Source organism: Xenopus laevis, chromosome 8S (genome assembly GCF_017654675.1).
Source record: "Xenopus laevis strain J_2021 chromosome 8S, Xenopus_laevis_v10.1, whole genome shotgun sequence".
Classification (NCBI taxonomy): Eukaryota; Metazoa; Chordata; class Amphibia; order Anura; family Pipidae; genus Xenopus; species Xenopus laevis.
Window position 1 is genome coordinate 7,389,418 of NC_054386.1, and position 14,189 is coordinate 7,403,606.

The 14,189-nt window shown below is 41.3% G+C and overlaps 1 protein-coding gene across 5 annotated transcripts in view; it reads left to right on the forward strand.

Moving 5' to 3' along the window:
* Nucleotides 1–14,189, forward strand: part of daam1.S (dishevelled associated activator of morphogenesis 1 S homeolog) — a 123,310-nt gene that overhangs the window by 35,004 nt on the left and 74,117 nt on the right. The window lies entirely within an intron of this gene.

Genomic DNA, 14,189 nt, shown 5'->3' on the forward strand with positions numbered 1-14,189 from the left:
TGTGGGTAGCGGTCCTGTGGCGCCTTTCGCTTAGGATTCTTGTCGCTCTTCTCGGCGATCTGCAGGTATGGTTGTGGGGATTAGTGATGGCTGCTGCCGGAAGCTGTTTCTCTCCTTGTGTGTAATTCCTCGGGACTCAGCGTATCTTTTCGCTGTAGATTTCTTTCAGGCACTTAGTTAAACACAGCGCAATGTTTCCATAATTAAACTTTTATTTGCATAAATTAGAATTTAACAGAGCATAAATAGCCCAACGCGTTTCGTATCTTAAAATACTTCCTCAGGGGCGAATTTCCCACCTTCCCTTTTGCTTCTATTTATCGGGTTTGTGGGTGGGTATGTCAATTACCTTAATTGGTGTAATTGAAAGTTAATTGGCTGCAGGTGAATGATATTCCGTTTTAAAAAGCCTTCTGAAGACGAAATAAATTACTTTAAAAACGAAGTACCTTAATTGGTGTAATTGAAAGTTAATTGGCTGCAGGTGAATGATAGTTCGTTTTAAAAAGCCTTCTGAAGACGAAATAAATTACTTTAAAAACGAAATTACTTAATTAGAAGACGAAAATGATCAAACTTAAAAACAAAATTAGTCAGTTAAAAAACATTTCAAGTCTATCTCGATATTTAATCCTTTTGGTGTTAAGGTTTTTAATTTATGGATCCAAAAGGTTTCTTCTTTAGAAATTAAATTAGTTATATTGCTACCCCGCCAATGGGCTTTTTTAAGGGTTATTCCCATAAAGGTCAATAATGAAGGATCGGAATTGTGGTGGTCTTTAAAATGGGCGGAGACACTATGTGTCAAAAATCCTTTTTTGATATTGTTAAGGTGTTCCCTTATTCTTATTTTTAGGGATCTGCCTGTCCTACCTACATATTGTAGTTTGCATGGGCACTCTAATAGATATATGACATTTTTACTGTTACAGTTAATATGCTGTTTGATGTCAAATGTTTCGTTTGTTACGTTGGATTTAAATTTAAAGATCCTTTTTTCGTTATTTTTGCAAGTTCTGCAAGCTTTGCAATCCCTGCAGGAGAGAAAACCCTTGTTTTCTTGTGAAAGAAAAGTTTGTTTTTGTTTCTGTTTTGGTGGTATACAGCTTGGTGCCAAAATTTGCTTTAAGGTTTGTGGTTTTTTATATATTATTCGTGGATTATCTGATATGTGGTTAGATAAATCCTTATCTTTTTTTAGAAGGTGCCAATGTTTTTCCAGAATGTGTTGGAATGTTTTATTTGACTGATTGTATGTGGTAATGAATGGAATGTATTTATTAGTTTTATTGTCAAATTTTTTCTCTTCAAATTTTTTCTTTTTGGTTTTTAACATTTCGTTGCGATCTTTCGAGTCGCACACTTGTTTTGCCTTTGTGACAATTTGGTCACTATATCCCTTCTCTTTGAATTGTTTTTGTAAAAGTTCACATTCTTTAGCATAGTCCATTTGTTTGCTACAGTTACGTTTTGCTCTATTTCGTCTTCAGAAGGCTTTTTAAAACGGAATATCATTCACCTGCAGCCAATTAACTTTCAATTACACCAATTAAGGTAATTGACATACCCACCCACAAACCCGATAAATAGAAGCAAAAGGGAAGGTGGGAAATTCGCCCCTGAGGAAGTATTTTAAGATACGAAACGCGTTGGGCTATTTATGCTCTGTTAAATTCTAATTTATGCAAATAAAAGTTTAATTATGGAAACATTGCGCTGTGTTTAACTAAGTGCCTGAAAGAAATCTACAGCGAAAAGATACGCTGAGTCCCGAGGAATTACACACAAGGAGAGAAACAGCTTCCGGCAGCAGCCATCACTAATCCCCACAACCATACCTGCAGATCGCCGAGAAGAGCGACAAGAATCCTAAGCGAAAGGCGCCACAGGACCGCTACCCACAAGGATTCCAATTGCCTAGATACATCTGAATCCGACGGATTGATCAGACCCAGGAGGAAGGCACCAACCGATACCCATCAGTATAATTCCAGAATGCTGTGAAGTCCGGTAAGAGTATTTAAACCTATTTCCCGCACCCGCACATCGACTTTTCTGCGCTATGAAAATTTCTCTCCAGACAGATCACTAGGAACCACAAGCCAGATCGAAGTCACTAGGAGTCTCTTTTGTGAAACAAACCCGCATCTCCCCGTGAGTAGTTCCACAGCATACACCACACTTGCTAATAAAAGGATAATACACTATCGGGTCCCCCTCTTCTCTCTTTTAGGCAATACCAGTTACTCCAGCAAAAAGCGCACCTACCTCTGCTTTATCAATACATAAAATTACTTCCTTTATATTGAGTAGTTATTGCTATCTAGTACTTGGAAAAAATGTTTTTTTGTTGAGACAAAATATTATTATCAATTTTATAATTGCAGATGTCTATTGTACATATTTATTAAGGCAGTTAATTGGAGGTGAGGGGGAGGAGAGAGAGCTGAATTCTTGTCCTAGAAGCCTCCTCTCAGTGGCACTGTGATGAAATGGAGTCAGTATATGTTGAGTTATGGCGTATATCATGTATACATTTTGGCGTATATCATATATACATTTTATACATACTTTGCAGTGCATTCAGTTGCCATTCACGTTATGTAGGGATGCACCGAATCCACTATTTGGGATTCAGCCGAATTCTTGGTGAAAGATTTGGCTGAAAACCGGACCGAATCCGATTCCTAATTTACATTTGCAAATTAGGGGCAGGAAAGGAAAAAGTGTGAAAAAAATCTGCTTTTGTGACGAAAAGTCATGATTTCCCTACCCTTCCCTAATTTACATATGCAAATTAGGATACGGATTTGGTTCCACCCGACACAAGGATTCTGCCGAATCCGAATCCTGCTGAAAAAGGCCGAATCCCAAACCGAATCCTGGATTCGTTGCATCCCTAACGTTATGCAAGTTTCGGTAAGTTGTGGAGTATCTAGACATGGAAAATGTTAGCCAGGACTGTGGTTCTGCCCCTTTCAACATGTTCTTTATATAAGATTGGCTTGTACTCATTGTAGAAGCATATGTTAATCAGTTGCTATCCTTCTGCCTGTCAAATGAGCAAAAGATTCTTTTCAGTGTACATACCCCATGCTCATGCTCTCAACCTTTATGGTAGTGGCACACGTAAGTTGCCCAGCGACAAATCTCTTCTTCCCACAAATCTCCCCAAAATGCCTTCCCGCTGGCCGAATGGCACTTGGATCGCTTTGGAAGAGATCCGAGTGCCATCCCGCCCGTGATTCAGATTCTTGCCGGCGGGAAGCTATTTCTGGGAGATTAGTCACCTGAAGAAGAGGAGATTTGTCGCCGAATCTGAACGTGTACCACCACCCTAATAGACTACCATGTTGAGCTTACAGGGCACCGTTCAAATAAAAGTGTGACAACAGTGTTAATTTATTGATATTTTACAACAGGGAGCTGCCTGGCTGGTTGATTTCTTACTGTTCTAATGCAAAACACTAGCAAGACAGCTTTTAGCTGTTACTTTAAGGAGCAGTCTGTTTGAAGAACAAACTATAAAATAAAGTACCCCTTGAGAAGAGCATTTATTGTTTGCACAAACAGAACTGTAAAAGAACTCCGGAGATAACCGACTTCTTGGAATAGTAGGAAATTCGCCTTTTCTTAGAGAGGATTTTTTTTTAAATAAAATAGTTTTACAAAAGTAATAGTAACTTAAGGGGGAATGTAATAAAAGTCGGTAACGGAAAAAATATTCACAATGCGAAAAGTAATGCCTTTGTGCGAACAAATTTTCCTTTGCCCAAAATCTAATATAGCTTTAGCGAACCCGGAAACAGTTTAGCGACCACTTCCGACAGTGGAAAAAGTTCTGCGAATTTTATAGTTAGCGCATGTGCTCAGCGAATGTAATAACGCTTCTTACTGAAAAAAGTTATGTTTGCTCCAAAAGATGAGACGCCTTCAAGCACTTCTTAAAAGTGGGCAGGGCGCCATTAAAATTCGCAATGCAATAACAGTTTGAGGAAGAGTATTACATTGCGAAATGAGACTTTTTATTCTTATTTGTGCCAATTGTTTTGCTCTTTGCAACTTTTATTACATTCCCCCATTAGAGTTGTGATTATTGTATCTTTTGGAAACTCCTCTCTGAACATTGCGTATGAGTTGACATATGGAGGCATTTTACATTCAGTGCAAAGGCTTTATGATTTATTTGTAACCAATGGATTATCGTATATACTCGAGTATAAGCCGTCCCGAGTATAAGCCGAGGTACCTAATTTTACCTCCAAAAACTGGGAAAGCTTATTGACTCGAGTATAAGCCGAGGGTGAGAAATGCAGCAGCTTCTGGTAAGTTTCAATCAAAAAATTGAGGGTTTCTGCTCCCATTGGAGGTGCATCGTCTCGTTTTTGGATGCCGGCGACCATTCTTGGACGCCGGCGAATATTCTTGGAGACTATTCTTGGATGCCGGCGACTATTCTTGGGTGCCGGCGACCGTTTTTGCGCTTGACCCGAGTATAAGCCGAGGTAGAGTTTTTCAGCATATTTTGGGGGCTGAAAAACTCGGCTTATACTCCAGTATATACGGTACTGTTTCTAATATTAAATGAAAAATGACCTTGGCTGAAGTGCACAGTATACCCCCCACAATATGCTCCCTTGCAAATTCAATTGTATATAAGCAGCAAAGGAAAGATTGCGCAGAAATATACTATGAACGTTATCTCATGGAACTGAGAATTTTTGTAACTGTAACCAATTAAATATTCTGTACTCTTTCTGAAATAATCAAGTTACTCTTTAGTATCCCTCTCCCAGCCATTGGTCTCTCTTTAAAGCTCCGTGCTGAAAAGAATATATTATGAGTAGCTTGATTATTTCAGAACTGGTACAGACTTGTTCAGTGATATTTATTTCCATAAAATTAAACTTACAGTATATTACATTTTCATTTTTGCCACAGTTCACCTTTAAAGCATTCCTGGTCTTGCTGCAAAATTTTTTTTATAAATTGGCGAACATAAGTTGGGGAAATGCTGAGATATCTAATCTCCCATTTATAAATTTGTGGCCTACCTTACCCAGTATACATTACACTTTACAAACACCCATTGAAGAATCAGGGGAATTTCTACAGTCTTCCATAAGGGAAAGGGCACACCTGGCGATTCGGGGAGATTTAGTCGCCTGGTGACTAATCGCCTCTTCTTTGGGGGTGACTAATCTTCCAGAACGGCTTCCGCCGGCTGTTATGAAAAATCGTCTGCAGCATGGCACATACAGCGCTTTGTTTTCCAAAGTCGCCTCACAAGGAAACTTTGGACGACTTCAAAATACGAAGGGCCGCGTGTGCCAGGCCGCAGGCGATTTTTCATTATAGCCGGCTGAAGACGCGGAAACCGTTTGGGGTGATTAGTTGCCCCAAAGAAGAGGCGATTAGTCGCCAGGCAACTAAATCTCCCTGAATCACCAGGTCCTTACCGTAAGACCCCTGGGTCAGATAGTTGTTTAAAGTTATTAAAAAAAACTTTAAACCTAATTGGCTATTAAGGAAAACTGAAACCCTGGAAACAAAACATATTATATACTTCCCTTAAATCGTGTTTGCTTTACTAACGGTTACTGGAACGTATTAAAGGAGAAGGAAACCTAGTCGGCGCAAAAACCCTCCCCCCCTCCCCTGTGTTGCTTCCCCTCCCTCCTCCCCCCTGGCCTACCTGTCCCGCTGGGCAAATGCCCCTAACTTGTTACTTACCCTTCTGCGCAGGTCCAGTCCAGGGAGTTCACCGACCCCATCTTCTTCCACGCGATCTTCTGGCTGCTTTGACCGGCGTTTTGGCGCATGTGCAGTAGGAGCATTTCGCCAGTACGGATCTATTGCGCATGCGCCAAAAGTCACGAAGTCGGAAAACTTCGTGACTTTTGGCGCTTGCGCAGTAGATCCGTACCGGCGAAATGCTCCTACTGCACATGCGCAGGTCAAAGCAGCCAGAAGATCGATTGGAAGAAGATGGGGTCGGTGAACTCCGTAGACAGGACCTGCGCAGAAGGGTAAGTAACAGGTTAGGGGCATTTGCCCACCGGGACAGTTAGGCCAGAGGGGAGGAGAAGCAACACGGGGGAGGGGGGGAGGGTTTTTGCGCCGACTGGGTTTCCTTCTCCTTTAAATTCTATTTTTTGTAAGTCGGTGGCATTTTGTACGGCAGTGACAGAATGTGCAGCACAACCACGTGAAAGATATATAGACGTTCCCATTTCGCACACATTTAAAAATCTCTGCTGAGGAGAATATACACCCTGGCCTTTTAAGAACATGCCCTTCACAAGTGCAAACTTTATGTCCATATTTCGGAACAGTGCGGAATTTGTAACTATAACATTGGCTCATAAATTCTAATCTATGAAAAATGAATTGCCTTACTGTTTTCTAAAACTCAAAAATATATATATTTTAACGTGTGGTCAGGTCACCACTTGTTTATGCTGATTATTCCTTACAGCAGTTCTTTATAGGATCGTCACATGTTTAGCTGTGGCTCATTTAAAGGGACAATCAAACATTTTTAAGTGTGGATAACTAAAAAAAATAGTTTTGCTTTTTTTGTTCTTACAGTTCAGACTGTTGGCTTGGAAAGATAAACTTATACAACTATCTAAGGGTAAGACTACATGGACGTTTTCGGCGCGATCCGATGCACTGCGACAAAACGCGACATCCGACACGACTGTTGGATGCAGATGTGGCATGCTACATCTGCATCCGACAGCCGTGTCGCGTCGGATCAACGCTGCGACTTCAATCGCCATTTTTTATCTCTTACCTTAGTTCTGTTGCATGCGACTTGTCACAGGCGTTTTGTCGCAGCGAGTCGGATCGCGCCGAAAACGTCCATGTAGTCCTACCCTGAGGGCATGCTAAGATTTTCCTTTATTTTTGTGTATAAAATGTCTCTGGATAAGAGCCAGCTGTGAGACAGTATTCCAGGTGCGGTTTTGCATCATTACTTCTATTTTTTTCAAGTTTCTTTTGGCCAGAAATATATGATTAGGCACTTTTGACAATTTAAAAATGACCCTAAAATGTAACTGTTTCGTTTTTTTTTCTTTTTCTTAATTGATGTAGTGGACAGCTGCTCCTGCATACATAAATCAGGTATGGCTTGCCAGATCTGCAAATTACAATTCACTTTGTTTACAGCGCTGGGAATTAGCTGAGGAGTTGTTAAAGGAGAACTAAACCCTAAAAATGAATGTGGCTAAAAATCCCATATTTTATAGACTGAACTTATTGCACGAGGCTAAAGTTTGAGCTTGTCAATAGCAGCAATGATCCAGGACTTCAAACTTGTCACAGGGGGTCACCATCTTGGAAAGTGTCTGTGACACTCACATGCTCAGTGGGCTCTGATTGGCTGTTGAGAAGCTAAGCTTAGGGCTCGTCACTAATTATCCAGCAGAAAATGAGCTTCCCTGGCTGTAATATAAGGTGATGCTACAGGTTTGCTGATTATTAAATTCTGATGCTAATTGCACTGGTTTCTGTGCTGCCATGTAGTAATTATCTGTATTAATTACTAATCAACCTTATATTGTTACATTTCTATTCTATGTGTACTGTATATTGTGAGTGGGTCCCTAAGCTCAGTAAGTGACAGCAGCACAGAGCATGAGCAGTGAATCAGCAGAAAAGAAGATGGGGAGCTACTGGGGCATCTTTGGAGACACAGATCTTTACTGCTAAAGGGCTGTGGTTGCCTTGGGCTGGTACAGAAGCACAAAACATCATGTACAACATTTCTAGCTACTTTGTTTTTAGTAAGGCTTTAGTTCTCCTTTAAACACTGAAAACTCTGCTTTGTCATTTCTGAATTCATTACCATGAGAACCTTCAGACATGTCTGTCACTGCTCTGCTTGTCGCTTCATACTAGTGGGCTTCTCCGGTGGGCTGGCTCTTGCAGGTTCTGCCCATTGAGATCTGTGTCATTGGAGAGAGGAGGAGGAGGAAGAGGAGGCAGGGCATACCCACTGCATCAATGAAGAGCCACATCTGTGACCCTCAGTGTAACCAGTGCGGCTGGAGAAGGGGATAAGGGGGGTTGTGGAATATTCTGCAGGCTTTAAAAGAGAAACACATCTGCCATGAGAGAGAGAAATGGTGAAAGGTGACTAGATGCTTGGAGACATTGTGTTAATGGCTTGCCGGGACTCGCCCTGTGGGAGTGAGGAATCTGATTGCTGCTTTACCTTGTCCTTCTCAGCAGGTAATGAGGCATCTACGAGTGTGTGTGTGTGTTTGTACTGTAGATTTAGCATGCGAGTAGTGTACATACTCCTGTGTCTCTCAATATGTCTAGTGTATATATATGTGTGTTTCTGAATAATATTGTGTGTGAATATGTAATATCAGGCAGGGTTTCCCATATTATTTGTTTCATATTGAAAAGAATATTTATAATACTGTAGCATTAGATATGTGTTTATTTTCTCTATATATTGCTGTGATTTAGTTTTTTCGTAAACCCAGCAAAACCCTCAAGCCTCAAAAACCTGTAGCCCTTCTGCCATTGTAGCCCAAGGGCTACTGTGTAATGATATCCTTAAGGGCAGAGACACACGGTCAGATTCGGGGAGATTACTCGCCCGGAGGCAAATCTCCTCTTCTTCGAGGCGACTAATCTGCACGAACTGCCTCCCCTGCCTTCCCACGGGCTACAATGCAAATCGCCGGCGGTATGGCACTCGGTGCGATTCGTTTTCTGAAGTCGCCCGAAGTTTCCTTGTGAGGCAACTTCGGGCGGCTTCAGAAAACGAAGCGCTCAGAGTGAAATCCCGCAGGCGATTGACATTCGAGACGGCAGGAAGGCAGTTCGGGGAGATTAGTTCCCCCAAAGGAGAGGAGATTTGTTTTAATCTCCCCAAATCTGACCGTGTGTCTCTGCCCTAAAGGGTTTTTATTTCGATTGCCTCCAGTCATCCACTTTGAAAGCATTGGGTTATATGTATATTTTTTTTGGACTTTGGGAAAAAAAAAAAAAAAGATTTCCTATAGATGACTACGGCTATTACAATTTGTATGAAATACTTGAATACCATTTGTTTGGAGTAGAATTCGAGTTTTTGCTTTTTATTTAAAATGTAAAGTTTACTGTCAAATACGTTTAATGAAGGTTTTATGTTTTAAATGCTACCGAGCGTGGCCAGAATTTTACACGCTGTTGGCCGGCCACTGCACAGAAAGGCTGTTGCCATGGTGATTCTAATAGATGTCTCATATTGGTGTGTATGTAGTAAATGTTAGGTACCGTATGATTAAACATTACCGTGAGTCTCCATACCAGATTAATTAAGGGCTTTACTGGGAAAACTCATTACTCACACCAGCCTTTTGCAATTGTCTCGTGGGATTAACAATAAAATGGAGTGCAACGGAATGGAAATCCTAGCAACCGGTGCCTTGCATTCAATAAATCATGGTTACGGAGCAGAAATTTCATTGAGTGAAGAATGTACTATGCTTGTCAAGAGATCTAAACATTACATTAATAACACGAGTATTGTAGTCAAGGTTGTTTAGAGAAGGCTACGATTAAAAGCCAGTCTTTATAACTAGGTCTAAAGCTGGCCATACACGAAGAGATCCGCTCATCTGGCAACATCGCCAAACGAGCGGATCTTTCCCCGATATGTCCACCAACCATTACAACTGGCTCTGACGGGTTGGTCTCCGGATAAATGAAACCTTCCCGATGGCCAGATATTGATTGGGAAGACCAGTCGGAAGCCCTCATACACGGGCAGATAAATTGCCGACTTGGTCTAAAGGACCGATATTATCTGCTACCTTAACTCGGGATTATTGTTTTGTTTTGAATGGCCCCTTGAAAACTTGGGTTTTCCACGTGAATCGGATATTACCTTGTCGTAAAGGGCGGGAATTTTACAGTGTAGTATAAGGGTGAAACTATGCAAGCAAAGTGATGTCCATTGATTCTACTCATTTTACTTCAGACCGACTTTTCTTATCAGTTCCCCGCCACCATATTGTGCCCCAGCATTTTCTACGCCACCCTAGGTGAGTGCATTGGCATCATAGAAAATCTTTGCTGTAAAAGTGAAGTGTATGTTGCATGCAGTAGTAATCTAGCTACAGCTGTGATTTTCCCTTATTATTTGTATTAGTGATGTGCCGGCCCGATACCCGTGGTACCCGCGGGTTTACTCCCATTTGCGCCCGTCCCTTTTGTGACTTCATTGGCGGGTGGCCCGGGTCTATAAAAGGAACCCGGAAGTCGGCTTGGGCAGGCGCGGGTGGTGGAAGGTCGGATATCGAGTAGGTGCGGGTTGGAAAAACCCGACCCTCACCTCACGAATTTGTATCTTTGCGATCGATATACCTTTCTACACTATCTGTGTAATTTGCCAAGCAAATTTGTATCTGCTTGCTAGGTTTACTGCACCTTAGCAACCATACAGTAGTTTAAAGGAGAAGGAAACCTAGTCGGCGCAAAAAACCCCCCCCCCTGTGTGGCTTCCCCTCCCTCCTCCCCCCTGGCCTACCTGTCCCGCTGGGCAAATGCCCCTAACTTGTTACTTACGCCATCTTCTTCGAAGCAATCTTCTTCCTGCTTTGACCGGCGCATGCGCAGTAGGAACATTACACGGTACGATCTACTGCGCATGCGCCAAAAGTCACAAAGTGAAATCGGAAAACTTCGTGACTTTTGGTGCATGCGCAGTAGATCCGTACCAGCGAAATGCTGCTACTACGCATGCGCCAAAACGCTGGTCAAAGCAGGAAGAAGATCGCGTGCAAGAAGATGGTGCCTGTGAACTCCGTGGACTGGACAACACACGGGGGGGGGGGGGAGGGTTTTTGCGCCGACTGATGTTCCTTCTCCTTTAAGATCAAGACCAACTATTTACACAGTACTGTCCATTATATTTTTTTAAATGTTTTCTTTGTTTAGATTATTTTGTGATGATGTGTTTGTTATAAAGATGGGGTTGCTCTCTAGGGGTTTATGTAATAATAGGTACTAATTTTGCCCAGAGGCAGTAACCCATAGCAACCAATCAGCAGGTAGCATTTACTGGTCATCTGTTTAAAAGTAAGCATCTTATTGGTTTCTATAGGTTACTGCTCCTGGGCAAACTTAGTACTATTTATTACATATTGGAGTATATCTCTTATGCCTCTAGATCTTAGCAGTGCAATCATTGCACACACCACATTCACCACTAAATCATGTTTGACATCAAATATTCATGCTGCTGCACTAAAACAAGCAATAAAGAAGTTGATTTTCTTTGGTAGTTTAATGTTTTTTACAGAGATGCTTTTTAATGTCAGGCGTTTGAGTTTATCGTTGGCAACTAGTGGTTTCCATAAGGTGCAGTTCTGCAGGAAGCCGTGTTGTGTTTTCGGGTGCAGTGCGCTTCTTGTTGTTCACTTGCTGGAAATCTCTCAGGTAATCCTACTTTGAGGAAATTAGCAAGAGAAGGTAACTGGTTTCATCTGTTATTCTTTTCCTGCTGCAAGAGAAAACAGAATCCTGTGCCATCAACAGCAGCCCGTGAACGTTTGTTAATAGGATGGGTGGAACCAGAAGTCCGTGTGTCATCTTTGAATGGGCGGTATTGTGCCGGTCTGGGAACCTGCAGAGGAAGCAGGGCTAGGGGCAAATTCAGTAACCTCCGAAAACATCGCATCGCAACACTTCGCCAGGTGTAGATTTGCCAGGACAACGCTAATTCACTAAAAAGTTGCGTCCAGGGCGCGAACGCTGGCGAAGTTGTGCTAGCGTTACTGCGCAAAGCAAAGTTGCGCTAGTGTTGGCTCATTTGCATACGGCGGGAAGTTAAAGTTGAATGGACATATATGTTGTAGCAAATACATTACATTACACAAGCCAAGGGAAACCTTAATAAAATAAAATACCGTAAAGTTGTTATATTACCCTACACATGAGCCCAGTGTATAGTTTTGTGCCATAAAGCATGGGAAGCAGATTACCCCAAAAAAAGCTCTTTTTCAGCCTGTCACCCTGAAAAAATTAAAAGATGCCAGCGTTTTTTGGGACTTTCATTTTTCAACTATTTTTTGAGGAACTCCTATCTACTCTATTGCACTTCACCTGGTCTGATGGTGGCGAAGACAAGTCTGGCGCAGGAGATAACGTTCAGTAAAATCCGCATCTTAGTGAAGCGTCCATTCACCAGAGTGCAAATTCGCCAGATGTTCGCAAAGTAACGTCTATCTTCTTCGCTTCACGACCGTTAGTAAATCTGCGAAGTACTTAAATGACGTCACGTCGCCCGCGTTAGTCACTTCGCCCCTTTAGTAAATTTGTCCCCTAGAGTCCACAGTAAGTGCCCTAATTAAAGGAGAATTTCAATATATTTTGGTAGAATTGGGCAACTTACCAAAGTTGGGTCCCTAAATTTAATTTGTTGGTTGGGTCCCATCGAGTTATGCCACTGCACTGAGGTGTTAGTTCCGTGTAAAGTTAAAAACTCCTTTGCCTAATAGTAAATATTCAAAGACCATGTGACTTTCAATAGACCATTTACCTTTTGTTAGTTCCCATCCTGATTTATCTTTGGCATTACCAAAAATCTGAAGACTAATTCTGTTGCAGAACAGCTCCCTGCAAGTGTCAAACACTAGAGAGCCCAGTTTACTGTATTTTTCTGCTAAATAGCCCCAGATAGTTGAAACTGTTGTTTTATGTATTACTACAGAGACCATTTTTTTCAAAATGAATCAGTTAATAGTGCTGCTCCAGCAGAATTCTGCACTGAAATCGTTTCTCAAAAGAGCAAACAGATTTCTTTATATTTAATTCTGAAATCTGACATGGGGCTAGATAAATTGTCAGTTTCCCTGCTGCCCCCGGTCATGTGACTTGTACTCTGACAAACTTCAGTCACTCTTTACTGGTAGATATAAGAACCTCACTCATTAGTAAAATCCAGGTCCCACTGAGACACATTCAGTTACATTGAGTAGGAGAAACAACAGCCTGCCAGAAAGCAGTTCCATCCTAAAGTGCTGGCTCTTTCTGAAAGCACATGACCAGGCAAAATTACCTGAGATGCACCTACACACCAATATTACAACTAAAAAAATACAATTGCTGGTTCAGGAATGTAATTTTATATTTGCAGTGTAAACAGTGTCATTTAGAAATAAAGACGACATCATAAAAATCATGACAGAATCCCTTCAATCTGCATTCATGGACATGTTCTGTCAGTATGAAGAAATAACATGAACAGATGAATGTACATTTGTGTAGATGTTTTAGTTATATGAAATTGCTGCTGTGCCTTAACAAGGGGCCATCCACATGGAGCATGCAGAATAAAACCTTATGTGAAACCAAGCTTTGATGTGGCTGCTAATTGCTTGTTAGGGGACCTGAAGCCCAGCATAAAACAGCAGGAACAAACTCTTCTGACGTTGTGTTACTGGTGCAATTCTAATCTGCATGTTAGAGAGGGATTTTAAGATTCCCAGGGCACTTGTAAATGAAATACTAAATGGTACGGGGGCCTTGCGGTTAATGTTTCTCGTCAGCACTGGTTCATTTTGCTCAGGAGGTTTATATTAGATCAGCAAATGAACACTGAGCGTGCCACATTTTTCATATATATATATATATATATATATATATATATATATATATATATAAATCACTGATTGAAGACAGGAAAATGCCAATAATTGTAGTGTTTGTGCCTCTGATTTTAGAACACATTTACTCTGTCTGCACTGATTTCCAGTAGTTATTTTCAATTGCTTTGTTCAAATCTGATATCACGGGGTTTCTATACTGTAACGCAGTATATATTGCTACCTATGACTCTACTGGCAAAGGTTGAGCCATTGCTCATTTACAGTAACTCTTGTACTTTTTGTGATTAATGTCTTGCCTTTCCCACTTAAGGCATTGGTAAAGAACTTGCTAATAACAACATGTACCGTCTGTAGTGTTATTAATCGTAGAAAGAATGTATTATGTCTGCAGTTGCACTTGCAATAATAACTATTGGTAAATTCAGGTGGCTGTGAATGGGTTTATTTTGGCAATGGAAGAATGGCAGAACCGAAGTCAGGGTTGTGTGTTTTACAGGCTCGAAACTGGCAATTCCGCAAGTGCCACGGGGGATAGTTACATACGGTAGTTACATAGTTAAATTGGGTTGA